At 42.4% G+C, this 17,087-nt stretch overlaps 1 protein-coding gene and 1 long non-coding RNA gene across 12 annotated transcripts in view; one reads left to right on the forward strand and one right to left on the reverse strand.

The window, feature by feature from the left end:
* The window catches only part of SPATS2L (spermatogenesis associated serine rich 2 like), a 181,059-nt gene that overhangs the window by 35,422 nt on the left and 128,550 nt on the right, over positions 1–17,087 (forward strand). For 3 of the 11 annotated variants that reach the window (XM_084998081.1, XM_084998085.1, XM_084998080.1), the window contains exon 3: positions 6,709–6,809. The gene's annotated coding sequence lies outside the window, so the exon portion shown is untranslated. 11 annotated transcript variants of the gene reach the window in all.
* Positions 1–17,087, reverse strand: part of LOC146396078 (uncharacterized) — a 1,511,729-nt gene that overhangs the window by 4,779 nt on the left and 1,489,863 nt on the right. The window lies entirely within an intron of this gene.

Raw genomic sequence — 17,087 nt, forward strand, 5'->3', positions numbered from 1 at the left:
TCCTTGCTCTCAGACCCTCATGTGTATTTTGGGGTCTCACAATCTTCTCACAAGTCAGAAGTCGGAGGTGAGGTCTTACAGCCCCTTGTTGGAAGTGCGTACCCTAAAGGCCTGACTTTTGTGATTCTTGCATCTCGTGCATCCTAGAAATGGGGTTCTTCCTGGTTTTCTTAGGAGCCTGGGATTGCATACCTAGGGCTCAGTGTTTGGAGGGTCTTCCAAGCAGGATTCATGGTCATAGTGAGTTATTTTTTTTCCTCATTTCTGGATAAGAACAATATCCTTGCTATTCGCTTTTCAAATATAGCAAGCAGTCAGGATAGAAGAATATCCTTATGTTAGGAAAGAAGTTGGCAGCCTCAGTGATGTGAAAATGTCCAATTTAGAAGACACGTTTGAAAAGAAGAGCTGCTTAAAGTCCTTTTTTGGAATCATGGAATAAAAATGAATAAATGAAAAAATCTGAAGAAAAATGTGTGGTCTGGCAACAGATTCTACCTCCTCTCTTATGTCTTGCAGGTACTTATGTCTTGCTTTTGCCTGCACTTCAGGTGTCGTTTTTATCATTTCATTAAAATGTCAAATTGCAGACTGATTCTGGCATTTAATTGGGACCCTACCTTAGATGAGAAATTTTCTAGCTAATGCATGTAACCAGCACACTACGAAAGTGTCGCCAGGGACTAAACATCTAGAATCTCTAAGAATCCTAGTGAGTGCATAAAAAGACTATTTAACAGGAGAAGGGGGGAAAGGCATCAAGTTTCAAAGAAAGAGTCAAAATGAAATGTATAAGTCAGTCATGCCTGGAGGTATATAAATAGAGGGCTTCTAGTAAAAAAAAAAACTAGTCGATTAAGGTGCCTGCAGTTAAGACTCATCAGAATTATTGGTAATGGCACATCTGTTACACTTGAGCAGCCCAAGTGTGCCTGTAGGTTTCTCTTCTTGAGGTGTTGAACTGGATCAGAGCACTTGGTATACCTGAGACTCAATAGTTTCAAGTAAATGAAACTATTGACCCCCTTTGTAGAGATAATTGATACATATTTTTTTAGTCTTTTAAAATGTGTTCACTCTTTTGTCACAGAAATTTTATTTCTAGGAATTTATGCTAAGGAAATAATTAAGGACATGTGCAAAGGTTTTGGCCACAAAGATGTGAACCACATCATAGTTTATAATACGATAAGTGGGAAAGAAATTGCTTACCTGTACAAAGTTAAAGATTAGTTAAATATATTACACTCATAAAATACTATTCAGCTTCAATAGATGGTATAGATAAATATTGATAATGAAAAGATGTTCATCATATATTGTTAAGTGATCAAATCTTATTATTAAAAAAACACAGAATTCTCTTGTGGCACAGCAGGTTAAAGATCCAGCATTGTCACTGCAGTGGCTTGTGTCACTGCCATTGTGCAGGTTCAGGTTTGATTACTGTCCCAAGAACTTTTACATGCTACAGGCATGACCAAAACAAAACAGAACAGAAAAAAAAATATGTACAGTATGATCATATTTTTGCTAATATATTGGTATATTCTTGGAAAATGATGCGGAAATATATGTAAGGGTTTTTAAAGTGTTTCTCTCGTGGTAAGATCCATGAGCATTTCAAATATTTCAGATGTTCTTTTTTTATTATTATTTCCCCCAACAGTTTTTTTTCCCACTGTACAGCATGGAGACCCAGTTACACATCCCATTGTCATGCTCCGTTGTAAGTATCTAGGCATAGTTCTCAGTGCTACACAGCAGGATCTCATTGTTAATCCATTCCAAAAGGAATAGTTTGCATCTGTTAATCCCAAGCTCCTGATCCATCCCACTCCCTTCCCCCCATCCCAGGCAACCACAAGTCTATTCTCCAAGTCCATGATTTTCTTTTCTGTGGAAAAGTTCATTTGTGCTGTATATTAGATACCAGCTGGAGGGGGTGTGCAGAAAAGGGAACCCTCCTGGACTGTTGGTGGGAACATAAGCTGGTACAACCACTATGGAGAACAGTATGGAGATACCTTAGAAATCTATACGTAGAACTACCACATGATCCAGCAATACCGGACAAAATGTTCCTTAAGTCACATGCACTCACATGTTCATTGCAGCACTATTCACAATAGCCAAGGCATGGAAACAACCCAGATGTCCATCGACAGATGATTGGATTAGAAAGATGTGGTATATATACACAATGGAATATTACTCAGCCATAAAAAAGAACAAAATAATGCCATTTGCGGCAACATGGATGGAACTAGAGACTCAAATGTTCTTTTTTATTGGTGTTTTTAATTTCTTACTCTAAACAAACATAGTCTGCCTTTTTAATAAAAAAGATCTGACAAAGTTTATTTTTAATTGAAAAAGAAAAATATATGAGCCAATGAGTTCCTGTTGTGGCTCAGCAGGTTAAAGACTTGATGTCATCTCTGTGAGGATGCAGGTTCAATTCCTGGTTTTGCCCAGTGGGTTAAGGATCCAGTGTTGCTGCAAACTGTGGTGTAGATTGCAGATGTGGCTCTAATCTGGTGTTGCTATGGCTATGGCATAGGCCTGTAGCTGCAGCTCCGATTCAACCCCTCACATGGGAACTTCCATATGACTCAACTCAGCCCTAAAAAGGAAAAAAAAAAAAAATGAGCCAAACCATATGAAAATGATGGATTATGGGAGTTCCTGTCATGGCTCATTGGAAATGAATCTGACTAGCATCCATGAGGACACAGGTTTGATCCCTGGCCTCACTTAGTGGGTTAAGTATCTGGTGTTTCGATGAGCTGTGGTATAGGTCGCAGACTCGGCTTGGATCCCACATTGCTGTGGCTGTGGTTTAGGCCAGCAGCTACAGCTCTGATTAGACCCCTAGCCTGGAAACCTCCATATACCGTGGTGTGGTCCTAAAAAGACACACACACACACACACACACACACACACACACACACACACACACAAAATACGGGTTATAGCTTTCAGTGGAATATATTTGTAAACATATTTCAGCTGAGTAGGTATGTCATGATTTGAAAAGAGCAACTGCCTTTTCCTGCACCTGATTTAGCAGAGATTATTAGCTTTCTTCCTAATCTCTGCAAAATGAAGAAACCCAAATTATTAGACCATCTCTGGGGTTTCTTCCTACACCCACATCCAGGTCTACACCTTTTCAGTTTACTTAGAGAAACTGTTAAGCGGAGGGACTTCCTGCATTTTTTGTGTTTACAAGCTGCCATATAATGAAAGTGTATTAAGAAAGATTCACCTTATTATCTGTGCTACATTCAAACCAACCCATTCTGGAACATGTTCCTCAATTCTGTTTTCTGATGCTTTGGAAAGAGACCTTCAAATCATGTAGTTTTCCCATCACTTGTTGGTTACCCTAGCTTTTGTTGTTGCTTTGTGGGTTTTTTGGCCACGCCCACAGCACGCAGAAGTTCCCTGGCCAGGATCAGACCCACACCAGCGTTTCTGACAATGCTGTATCCTTAACTCACTGAGCCACCAGGGAACTCCCACCCTAGTTTTGAATGTTTGGGGAGAGCTTATGGTGAGGGTCACATAGCTGGGAACTGCTCAGTGTTTCAGAGGAACTTCAGCAGTAGGTGAGAAGTGGTTGAAGGAGACAATGACAGAGAATTTATGTCCATTAGAAAGTAAAAGACCTGCCAGCTGTTGACCCTGACAGCTTCTCAGCCCCTTCCTTTGGTATCAGGCAAGCCTCTGTCTTTCTATAGACCCTGGGCTGGGTTTAGTTCAGTGAGGCGAGATATCATATGTTTTTCCTCATTAATCACTCTTGGCAGATGTCTTGCTATTACAATCAGTGTCTTCTACCCATAAAAATACAATTTCAGGACAAAGTCACAGTCACCATAGAGGTAAATTACAGAACACATCTGGCAGGCTGACTTCCTAATTCTGTAACTTCTGAATGGAAATTAATGGAAAGACTATTGGGCCACGAGTTAGGAAAGAAATCTGTATTTTGATCCTGGCTCTGCCTTGTAGAACCCTAGAGGCATTTTAGGTCCAAGTTTTTCTTTTTCTTTTTCTTTCTTTCTTTCTTTCTTTCTTTTTTTGTCTTTTTGCCATTTTCTTGGGCCGCTCCCATGGCATATGGAGGTTCCCAGGCTAGGGGCCCAATCAGAGCTGTAGCCACCGGCCTACACCAGAGCCACAGCAACACGGGATCCAAGCCACGTCTGCAACCTACACCACAGCTCATGGCAACGCCGGATCCTTAACCCACTGAGCAAGGCCAGGGATCGAACCCAAAGCCTCATGGTTCCTAGTTGGATTCGTTAACCACTGAGCCACGACAGGAACTCCAAGTTTTTCTTCTCTGTAAAGTAAGGGGGTTGAATTCAAGTTTTTCAAGCTTCCTTCCAGCTCTGAAATTACATGAGTATGATCTACGAAGGCCATTTATTGTTGCCTACATGGCTCTAGACCAAAGGCAGAGTGTCTGTTAACAATCCAGCCCTGTGACTTCACAGCATCTTACCTCTCTTGATGCAGTAAACCCTGTTTTCTTGTTTATCTTCCTTTTCTTATGCCATAGATAATTTAACAATCTCATTTTGGCATGCTCTGTACCCTCTCCTGTGGGCTATGTCTTTGTGACTAGAGAAAAAAATTCTTAATATCAGCTGCGTCCATTATTCTCTGGTTTTTAAAAACTATCCCAAGAACTAAATGTCAATTCAAAGATTCCTTTATTTGTTATCATTTCTAACCTAACCTGTACAAGCCTAAGGCATAATTTAAGACAGAAAATGTCCTGCCTTGAGACAGTAGACTCATAAATATGGAGTACAATTTATTCCTATAATTTAAGAAGAAATTAGAATATTTAACATTTTTAGCAACACTTTTTTTTTCAGTATCTATACTGAATATGCAAGATTGGACTGCTGCACATGCTTGCTGATCCTGCATTTTTAATCGTAGATACCACTTTTTTTTTTTTTTTTTTTTTTTTTTGGTATTTTTAGGGCCATACCACAGCGTATGGAGGTTCCCAGGCTAGGGGTCAAATCCGAATCTGAGCTGTAGCCCCGACCTACACAACAGCCACAGCAATGTGGGATCAAACCACATTTGCAACCTACAACACAGCTCACAGCAACATCAGATCCTTAACCTACTGAGTGAGGCCAGGGATGGAATCTGTGTCCTCAGGGATACTGTGTCCTCAGATCACTTCTGCTGAGCCATGACGTGAACTCCTAGATGCCATATTTTAAAACTGAGTAATGACTTCAGATGAATCTGCTATAAAAAAGAATCAGATTACCCCAACAAAAGAGTTTACAAGTCAAATACTTGTGTGTTTTTGCTTGATCTCTAATTTGTAGAACATGGATAGAATATCTGTTTTCTGTAGTTAACGCAGAAAACCCAACCAAAACAGTCTCCAGAAGAGACTATCCAATACCCATCCTTTTCTTCATCCTTAGTAGCACACCTGGTTTTATTCAAGGAGGGAGGCAATGTGCCTAGCCAAAGACTGCATTTCCCAGCCTTCGTAATGTTAGCCAATGGGGAAATCATTAGATGGGCCGTTCAGGAAACCTCCTTGGTGGGAGTTGACTATGCTCTTATTTCTTGACCCTGCTTCCTCTCTGTTTTTCTATGTAACCTCTTTTCTGAGCTCCACATGTTCACACAATGACTGAGGCAGCTTTAGTGCCATCATCCTCTTCCATGCAAGCCTAGCAGAGAGGAAGTCCAGTTTCCCAATAGCTCAGACAGATCCCTGGATTGGCTTCTCTTTGGTCTTCTTGCCCCCTCAGGGCTGTGTCAAACCCATAACTGAGCCATATGGAATGCTATGCTAATGGGTGTATCCTGGGTCATATACCCACCCACATCCTTTCTGGAGGTAGCAAAATAGAGCTTTCGTGGCCAGAAAGAGAGGGATTGAGTAGACACTGGATGGTGACCAATCCACAAATATCTACCCTACCAAATTTGCCAGTTTCTTCTTATTATAGTCTTCACTAATGAGGTGGATGATCATTTGTATTGCAGAACTATGCTGAATAATGACTTGGTCTTTGGCTTCATTTATAGTAAATGAAATTAAAGTCTCAGGGCCATACCATAAATCCAGATTAAATATCAAAATATATATCTTTCAGCTTTCCAGATTAATGTCTTACCCTAAGTTGTATAACTTCTCCTTCTCATTACCACCCTATTTATGGCCTTCTAAAAGGGTAGCATCAAAGTTTGCCAAAAAATCTTTTTAGACCCCAAGCAAACTGTATTTTCCAACACAGCTAGTTGATGCAACAGAGGATGTTGTCTCCAAATATAAACTTGTATAACAAGTTAGAGCTAAATGAAATCTAAAATGACTTGGGATAAACCCTGAAAAAGTGGTACTTTAAAATCGTAATGTCAGCAAGCTGCCTATTATGTAACCATAATACCAGTGCTCTGAGTTTAGGTGGAGGAGTTACTGGGCAATGACAAAAAATGTTGTGCTCTGCTGTTTTGTATGCGTGAACATGCAGATGTGATTTGGGAGTGATTTACTGCAGTTGCATGTTGGGACACGGTATGCCACAAGGCAGATGATTACGGCCACGGTTCTGAAAATGTTCACATGGCTTGCAATTAGCTTTGGGCAAGGCTGCTTCTCGCAGAAGCCAGTATTGATTTTTTCAGAATGCCGCCTTGCTTTGCAGCAGAAGGGTGATCATGTCAATCCTTTGAAGCCACAAGAAAAACATCCCTGGAGAGTGGACTGCAGAAAGCTCTCTTGCAGTGACTGCGGCACTGGCTCTCAGTAAGAAGGGGGCGGGGTGGTTCTGCAGGTTAAAGACCTAGGCTTGACACTGGCCCTTCCGAGTGTCCCAGTAGATGGTTTAAGTTCTTGGAGTCTCGATTTCCTCTTTTGTAAAACAGGGTTGTATGAGAATCGCATGAGAAAAGGCATGCAGAGCTTCCAGCCCAGTGCCTCAGACCTACCCTAGGTGTTCCGTAAATGTTAACGATTATTCTGTCATCAGAGTTGCCCCTTGAAGAGGGAGGAGTGTTGAGCTTATCACTCTTTTCTTTTCTCCTGAGTTTCTTTTTTTTTGTTTTCTTTTTTGTCTTTTTAGGGCCACACCCACAGCATATGGAGTTTCCCAGGCTAGGGGTTCAATCAGAGCTGTAGTCGCCAGCCTACATCACAGCCACAGCAACCAGAGCCACAGCTTGGAATCCAAGCCTCGTCTGCCATCTACACCACAGCTCACGGCCATGCCAGATAGATCCTTAACCCACTGAGATGGGCCAGGGATGGGAAGTCCCTGAGTTTCATTAAAAAAAAAAAAAAGTGTCACAGTATGACAATTGAGCTTGGGTTGCCTCCATCTGACAATGCTTTTATTCTGTTATATGGAAAAATGGAGAGTTGATATAGGCATATTGTAAATGCCTTAGAGTCCTGCCCTGTACTTTTGAAGTTCTTTGAAAACAGCCTTCTTGAAAGGATGGTGTCATTGCATCACATCCAGGCATGGCAGCCACCAGCTGTGGCAGCAGCAAGAACCCCGGGACGTCATGAGGCCTCAGGTTGCAGGTGGCACCATGTCAAAGACCCCTGAGACTCTGTCTGTCTGTCATTTTGGACCAGCTGGGAAGAGCAGGCATCTCAGAACAACCTGACCCTAGGACCGTAACCCTTCATTTTACAGTGAAGGAACAGCAGCCTGGAAGGAGCATCCGAGAATCAGTGGCATAGGCAGGGCCTTCAACCCAAGGCTCCTGAGGCCCCGGTCACGGAAATGGTGACCACAGTCCCAGACACCCCTGGGTATCCTCGGAACCTCTCCTTTTGGTCTTTTGTTAATTGCCAGTCTCTTTCAACCACTGAAGGATGGGCAGTCAAGACCTTTCAGCAAGTTCAGTTTGTTAGAAGCCACCTTCCCCTGCTCCCTGAATGTCAACATCTATAAGTCTTCCTATTGTGGCCACTTAATTCTGCTCAAGTGGAACCCTTACCTGCTGCCTGGGGGTCTGAGAGAAGCCCCCCTCCCCTCCCCCTCAGCTGTTGGGAGCAGGCCTGGAGGCTTCACAGGGACGTGACTGCCCAGACTTCCTTCTCAGCTCCTGGTTTTCAGCCTGGCGCCTCACACGGGCCTCCGTAATGCGGGGTTTCCAGCCTCTTGGGTTCAGCTTTTCCAGAGAACAAACCTCCGTGTCCCACAGGGCAGGAGAGGGATGGTTGCCAGGCTGCTCTGAGTGGAGTGGATCTGTCCCCCTTCCGAGACTCCGGGGGTTCTTCGGGGCCCAACCAGCCAGCTTCTCCTTTGTCTTCTCCGTTGCATCTACCGAGGCAGGTCCGGTCCTCCGTTTCCTTCTTTCAGAATCCTTGTGTCATGTCTCAGCCATTTTTGTCTCCTTCATCACTTGCTGTCCTGTGGGGCTTATGCCTTGTTTCTTTCCTTCTTTCTTAATGTGAGGTTCCAGTGTGGACCTAAAGCCCAGTGGATAGTGACTGACCAGGGCTGAGTGCAGTTATTTTTATTTTTATTTTTATTTTTATTTTTTATTTTTTGGAGTGCTGAGGACCTTGGCCTTGAGCCATACAGAGAATGGGTTAAGGAAATCTCAATTCTCGGGTGAGAGAAGTTATGCTCAGCAATGAGCACACCATATGTTCCTTCACTGCCGAGAACCTTCCGGAAAAACAAATCTTATCAGGTTTTGTGTTATCACCAAAAATTAACCTCCCAGCATGGTTCACAGTCACGTTTATGAAAATGTTTTGAAAATGAAATGCGCCACTATGAAATCAATGGCTGGAAATCAATGGAGGCGCTGAGGGGGAGGCGTGTTTGTATATTTCTCCCGTAGCTGAGCACTTGCTGGGAGGAAGCGCATGCATCTCTCCCTGCTTGTGTTTTTAGATGCTCCAACCTGCATTAGAAAGCATTCCTCCGACTGTGTACATACCTACCGGGGATGCTGGGGAAGAAGTGTTTGTGAAGTGAATAAACTCAATGCACAGTAGAGGATTTTGTGACTACAGCAACGTGTCTGCAATAAAAACAGTGAAGGCAAGACGCTTCACTGAGAAAGAGTCCTGAGAAAAAAAATTAAATGAATATACGTGTTTCGAAGACCCAAATTATCCATTAAAAAATAAATATATTAGCTTGTCAGTAACTTTTATCCAACACCTGATGTCTTTTTCTTAGTACTCCGTTATTCCTGGTGTTCTGACATGTGCAGTTGTTAGCAAAGGGATTCACTAATTTTGTGTGCGGAATTGATGACTGATTTACATAGCCTTAAACTGAAGGATGAGGCATGAAAATTTTTGTATTCAAAAATTCCCCCCTCGAGGGAGGGATTATAAACTGAGTTTTATTTTGGTACACCTACAGTCCAGCCACGTGAAAACATAGCTAACAAGAATGTAGATCTTAGCGTAAGGTGGTCCTGTGGATTTCATTTGGGGAGTATTGGATTCTAGAAATAGCTAAAGGGTTTGGTTATAAATCCCTGCCCCGTGAAGTGGTTTTTTAAGGAGGGGGGAATCCGGTTCAGTATTGTTCAATTAATGGTTTTGCTTTCTGTTGCCTGTTAATGGATTCTGAGGATGTTAGTATCTCTTCTTCAGTCGATTTGGTCACCTTTCTGGTTGGAGTCATTTCCGATTGCAGTGTACATCTCACTTTCATGTTTTAGATGCTTGAAAAAGGAGGAACCAGAGACCAATGCCGTCCTATATCCCCACCTCCTGCTTTCCTAGATGACATGACAACACCTCATGGTTTTCAACCCAAAGAGGTGTGCACTGCATTTGTATTCCGAGTTTGTTTTCTTATGTGAGCAAAACGGATGATTTAAAGATGATAGTTACAGACATAGAGAACAGACTTGTGGTTGCTAAGGGGGAGGGATTGGGATGGATGGCAGTGTGGGGTTGGTAGATGCACACTATTTAGAACGGATAAGCAATGTGGTCCTAGTGTACAACAGTGGGAACTATATCCAGTCTCTTGGAATAGAACATCATGGAAGAGAGTATGAGAAAAAGAATGTGTATATGTGTGTGCCTGGGTTACTTTGCTGTCCAGCAGAAATTGGCACAACACTTTAATCAACTATAATATAAAAAATTGAAAATGAATACTAAAGATGAAAAACATACAGATGATAGAGAAGGGCATACACTTAAGAGTATAGCGCTTCGTAAACTCTATGTAAAATACAAAACGTTTTGGGTTTGATGCCACTACATATTCAGCAGAAGTTAAAAAAAATAAGAAGAAACTTCATCCCAGATAACTGGTTTAACTAGTTTTTTCCCCACTATATTGATCACTTCTCTGGCCTTGTGCAGACACAGCTACAGAACACTCTTGTGAACCTGCTGCCTTTTTTTTTTTTTTTTTTTTTCCCCAACCTTTAGCTTTAGAATAGCTGGATTTAATGGCAGGGGGCCTCAGCCTCTGTTCCTGAAGACTCTTTTCCTTCCACTCCCTTGGATAGGGAAGCATGATTAATTTCTCCCCTTCCCTTTTGATTATAGGAAAAATCGGGTGCCAGCACACCTGAATTCAGGGGGCAGCTCCCAAGACAATCGCTCTCTTGTTCCTGAGTCTCCTGGGCCTGGGGGGCACTGAGGGCAAAAGGATAATGAATTCATCTAGGTGCTGATAAGAGCTACATTCCAAGGGGATTAACAGCACAAAACCCCCTATTCTGGGAGGAAAAAAAAAAAAAAAAAAAACACGGGAAAGGCGGGGGTCGGGGAACACCCACATTGCCACACAAACAGAGCCGCACAGGGAGCTTTTTCGTGAGTGCTCAAAGCCACATTCCGATTTTAACTGTCCCATTGACAAGCGCATCTACTGGTCGGAGGGGACAGGGGCAGTCTTTAATAGGCTTGGGGCATTCTTGCTCAGAGGAACAGAGGAACAGGACTGTTTTGTCCTAGTCTTCATTTTACTGTAAGGATTACATCTGGCCCCTATCAACAAGCTCCTTGATCAAGACGCAGATAGATTTTCAAAATAACCGTGATTTCAGACTTTTCAACCCGGAGAAGCAGGGAGGCAGAAGAAGTCAATGTAATTTGCTAACCACATCCTAGCACAAGTCCTGCTAATGGAAGTTTGGCCCCATGTAAATGTTGCTAAACCAGCACCATCCCCTCATTAAAATTTAGGATCTTGATTGTCCAGCTCAAATGGAGGTTCCTCATATGTGTTTGGATGGATATATTTGGTGAAACGTAAAGGCAGCATCGTTCCTGTCTGCTAATCAAGGGCCAGAACCAGCCCACACACATCTGCCTAGCGATTCCTCACTGCCTGTTAGGAAAATAAACCTCTCTCATTTTTCAAAAGAAGTCCCTGCCCCTGAAGCTGAAAAGCAGAGCAAAAGGCTGTGGTCCCTGGATCTTCTCACCCTCTTCTGAGAACCCCTCACTACCCCCCACCCCCAAAAGCTGCCAGAACCCACATTTTCAGACTTTAAACCTCACCACGCTTCGCCTTTGCCACATCCCCGCTTTCACAAAGAAATCCGACTTCGTTTAGCTTATTCCTAAAAACATAATTCCGAAGGTGTTTGCCACTCAAGTCACATTGTTCTTGAGAAATAAACACATAATCAACTCTTATGGAAGCAGTGACTTTTACAAGAGCCGCACTAGAGTCTAAAACAGAAATAAGCCACACTATTGTGGGAAACGACAGCTTTTACAGTTTCTTGGCCACGCTCTGGTCTTGTCTTCAGTGAGAAGAGAACATTCCACAAATATCAAAGTGGGCCTTGGGTAAAGACGCCCAAGCCACATTTTGCATGGCTGAGTCCTTTGGAAATGTACCCTCTTAGTGTCATTCAAGCTTAATGAAGTTAAACATTTGCCAAGGGGGTTTGTTTTTGAGAGGAGTCGCTGCAGGAAGGCGTGTTGGAGCAGACCTAAGCTTAGCTCTCCGTGAGTAAGTGTTTGCCTATGTCCATAATTTTAACACTGTGAATCATCAGCTCAGACCCTCTTTTAGCCCAAAGAGTAAAAGATGCTATGGCCAAGACCGTGCATTTTAGTGAAGGGTCTTCATTCTTGGTAGAAATGGATGTCAGTTTTGTGTAGTGAGGTGACTTTAGCTTTACCTCAGGACCCTGGTGGATGCAGCCCCAGTAGAGTGGCATGTGGCCTCTCACTGTGCCTCTGAGCTCCTCACCAACGTGGGAGGTGACTGACTGCCAAGGATTCTTTTTTTTTTTTTTTTTCTGGCTTTTTGGGGTTTTTTTAGGGCCACATGTGTGGCATATGGGGGTTCCCAGGCTAGGGGTCCAATCAGAGCTGTAGCCCTGGCCTACACCACAGCCACAGCAACATGGGATCCGAGCCGCACCTGTGACTTGCACCAGAGCTCAAGGCAAGGCCGGATCCTTAACTCCCTGAGCAAGGCCAGGGATCGAACCTGCGTCCTCATGGATCCTGGTCGGGTTCGTTGCTGAGCCACAATGGGAACTCCTGCCAAGGATTCTTGTTAAAGTCCTTTCTTCCCACCTAGTTTGTAGAAAACATAAGTAGCTTTCGACTATCCATAATGTATCTAAAGCCCTGTCTGGGATTCACGAGAAGATGCTTTTCAGTTTAAGAGAAAACAATCAAGAGTTTGTTAGCTATTTGCTGTGACGGAACAAACCAGATTTTAGCAACAAAGGCAGTACCTTTGACGTCTTGCCAGGGTTGTGTTTCGCAGCTAAACATGACATTTAGGAAATGTCAACCGTGAATGACTTTTTAAAAAACTGTAGTTGAAGACGGTTGGCTATACGTGCAATCCCTGGCTTACAAGAACTTGACAAACAAGTTTCCAATAGACACGAAAGGCTGCCCCTCCTCCCCCTCTCCCTTTTCAGGATCCCTTTCATTTCTCCTCTTTGCCCTTCAGCCCCCCTCCCTCTCGGCCCCTCCATGCCAGAGCCATTTCAGCACTGCCATGGAAACGGCTGGTGGAAAAACTTGGCCCTTCTGGAAAAACTGTGGTTTCTAAGGTGGAAGAAGAGGCTGAGCATGAGGGACACAGTCGGGCCTGACCCCAGAGACAGCTCCTGGGCAGGACCAGGTGGACACCTCAAGATTTTCTCTCTAATGTGGTGGGAATCTTTTAAGCTCCATCGACTTTTATGCATTTGGACCTAAGATGATCCTTTTTTTTTTTTTTTTAAGATCTGGATGTCTGGGAGAGAAATGAAGAAAACAGCCTTCTTTCATTTGTATGTTTCTGTGAACTGGGTCAAGCTACAGTGACCACACACACACACACACACACACACACACTGAGTGTGCTTGGTGCTGTATATCTCACTGTTTACAAAAGGTTTCCCCACATGCATCTGTTCTTCACAGCTGCTTTGCAAATGGTGAAAGTGGAACTCGAGAGCTTGAAATGTTTGAGGTGTTGGAAGAAGCAGGACTAGAAACTGCAAATTTAAATTCAGAATTGAATTCTCCTCGCCTTCCACAGCCCAGTGTGTGTGTATTTTTACACGTCTGTGTTTTTGTATGTACACAGGCATGTTCACGTCTCCGCCTTTTAATTAATTAATGAATTTCGCCTTTTTGCTTTTTAGGACCATACCCGCAGCATGTGGAAGTTCCCGGGCTGGGGGTTGTATCAAAGCAGCAGCTGCCGGCCTGTGCCACAGCCACAGCAAAGCCAGATCAGAACTGCTTCTGTGACTTACACCACAGCTCACAGCAATGCAGAATCCTTAACCCACTGAGCGAACCTGCATCCTCATGGATGCTGGCCGGCTTCTTAACCTGCCAAGGCTCAAAGGGAACTCCATCTCCGCCTTTCTAAATAGTGAAGCAAACACATTGGCAGGTGATTAGCAAACAATTCACAGAACCTCAAACCATCTCTTGACCTCGATATTCTGCTATTTTATAAGATCCTTATACCTGGGAAGTGAAAATTAGATGATAAGCTTTAGAGCTTGAGAGTACCGTGTGCGCCTATAAAACAAACTTAAAAGCCTGAGTGTTAAGATTTTACAGCTTGACTGAGAAATATCTGGGTAATGGTTGATTCAATAATTAATAAAATTCATGAATTATACTTCACTTTACAGGCCTGATTCCAACACTGACGGTATGTTTACGTCTGTGGTTTTGAATTACTTAGAGTCAGTCCACTCTTAGTAAATAGGTAATATCTGTAGCTACAAAGTATATTTGAATTCCATACCAGACAAGGAGGTTCATTAGGTATTTGCATGTGGTAATCTTTCTGGTCAAGGCCTAAGTAACATAATTCTGAGACTGAAAATGATAAACCACGCATAAAAGTTGACTATAGAGGTCTGATTTATAGGAATAATCATGGTGGCTCTAAACAGATTGTCTCACTGGCAGCAAACATACAATGGGAACCTCATAAGAGATGAACTCATGCCATTTTCTGAGATAGAAACTTCTCACATTTTACATAAAGCCAGAAGTAAAAATGGTTCCAAGAAAAAACATGTGTTAAGAATTGTAAGTGTTTGGCTTTGAAGGAGGGAAAAAAAAAATGGGTTTATCACAAACATTGCTATTTTCCTCCAAAGTATAGAAACAGTTTCCATTCTCTGACTTCATGATGTCATGCTCCAAATAAGACATGGCGAAGGAAATGGAATTATGCAAATGAATGATAAACTTATCCAGTAGATTTAATAGGAAATGAAAATCTGAAAACAAACTTGGGAAATATCTAATAAAACCATAAGGATCATGAAATTATTATTTGCTAGAAACTTGTTCCTGATTAGAATTGGATAAAGTTCTCCCTGGATATTTTCTTGCAAACCGTAGTGTATCATTCTTCAGCATTCTTCACGGACCTTGAAAGTTTGCTCCCTTCCCTTTGATTGGGTGGCCAGGTTTTGGGGACACATGTTGACCCCTCCAGTCTGCCTCACTGGGATGGGTTGCTGCTATTTCTGATGGCCAGTTCATTTGGCAGTATCTACGGAATTACGCTTTGGGCTCTGCTGTAATCCAGCATCGCCGCTTAAGTGAGACCATTGCAAGATGAAGCCAAGCCCAGAGTGTTTGTTTCTTCTTTTTAATTATTTATTTATTATATCTAGGCACTGCTAAGTTGTCACACTATTTACATTATAAAACCTAAAATTAAACCTTAAAAAAGTTGTGATCATGATTAAACACTAGTTTAAAAGATTTTGCTAATCTTGATGGCTCCACTTTATTTTGTTTCTATGTATTTATTTATTTAATTATTCGATGAATTTTATTACATTTATAGTTGTACAGCGATCATCACAACCAAACTGTATAGCATTTCCATCCCAAACCCCCCTTGCATCCCCCCACCCCTAGCCTGTCTCCTTTGGAAACTGTAAGTTTTTCAAAGTCTGTGTGTCAGTATCTGTTCCACAAAAAAAGCCCAGTGTGTTTTGAAAAGATTTTCCCTATCTGAACAGGGCAGGAGTTTGTAGGCTCTGACTCTCGGCTCACCCTCTCACTTTCTTTGGTGACAGGTAGACAGTCACAGAGACCAGCAGTTTCTGCCTTTTGAAAAACCTGGAAAGGGGAAAATGCAAGGATGTAACTGATGTGATTTTTTTTTTTTAATTAAATACCTCTTTTCTTAAGTTGAAACAGTACTTGAGAAGGCAACCCAGACCAAATTCCTTTTTCCATACTTAAATACACCCTGGACACATTTTAAAGCACAGGTTGTATTTTATGTAATGAGAATAGGGAAACGTGATTCCTACTTGGCATGAAATGACAGGTACAGTGGCTTGATTTAGACCCGTGTACATTCACGTGGGCCATCATCATGTTAACCGTGAACTAGCACTGGGCTTTAAAGACTTTGCAGTTAATTTTAGAGCATCAGTGTATGGACGGGAGCAGTACCTGTCTCAGAGTGCACTGCAGACATCATCTCTGAGAGGTGACAAGGATAATAGACTCGGCTTCAGAGCTGAAGGCGCCCAAGCACAGAGAGCCTGGGAGAGACTTGCTTAACCACTGAGACAAGGAAACTGCCCTCATGTCAAGCAGCTAATGTTCTGTCCCTTGCCAAACATCCCTGATGCAGATACATGTTCTGAAATTTTCATGAACCCACTAGACGAACAAACTGTGTGGTCTGGATTAAATAATATCTGCCTAAAAGGAAAGAAGTGGAGTTAGCCAGAAGGCCAGATGGCAGCTGTATTTTCTGCAAAACTCTCTTTGGAAAGTGAGCTTTATGTAATTTTTGGTCATTTCTTACCATCTTAGGAGAGCATTTAAAGAATGAGTCATTGAGGGGTTCAGCACACAGGTTGCAAAAACTGAGCGGCACAGACGGAGGAGCATCATGTAACCTGCCCACAGAATTATAGCCATTTGATGAAAATGCTTGGATTTCATTCTCTTCCAGCATTGTTTTGACCTACTACTCTATCCTCCTTTTTTTTTTTTTTTTCTATTCAATGGGCTAAATTACCCCAGAGCTAAACCTTATAGTTCACTATACTGGGAAGTTCACATAGAGGAAAAATGTGGCTGAAAAGGTCATGGACTTTTTTTAAAAAAAAATATTTTTAAAATTATAGTTGATTTACAGTGTTCTGTCAATTTCTGCTCTACAGCAAAGTGACCCAGTCATTCATATATATACATGTTTTTTTCTTACATTATCCTCCATCGTGTTCCATCACAAATGACTCCCACTCCTTCTTCCTCCCCCTTAGCAACTCTAAGTCTTGGGCTTTTTATTAGTCTCATGGTTGACTAGATTGTTCACTTGAGTGCAGAAAACAGCAGTTGTGTCAACGGCATACACACAAACAGGATGTTTCCTTTCTTTTCGAGGCAGAACGCCATTTCTAACTTGTATCTTCCAGCAAACTTGGTGCCTTGGACTCATGAAGATTTAGTTCATGTTCCATGTTCAAGAATTTTAATGAGGTTGTAGGGTGAGCCCCAGACTTTTAAATAGGAGCAAAGTCAGAGTTCCCGTCGTGGCTCCTTGGTTAGCGAATCCAACCAGGAACCATGAGGTTGCAGGTTCGATCCCTGGCCTTGCTCAGTGGGTTA

Source organism: Sus scrofa, chromosome 15 (assembly GCF_054392235.1).
Source record: "Sus scrofa isolate SSC_HxYL_T2T_F1_AM1 chromosome 15, Sscrofa_HxYL_maternal_Yorkshire_Landrace_v2.0, whole genome shotgun sequence".
In the NCBI taxonomy this organism is placed as follows: Eukaryota; Metazoa; Chordata; class Mammalia; order Artiodactyla; family Suidae; genus Sus; species Sus scrofa.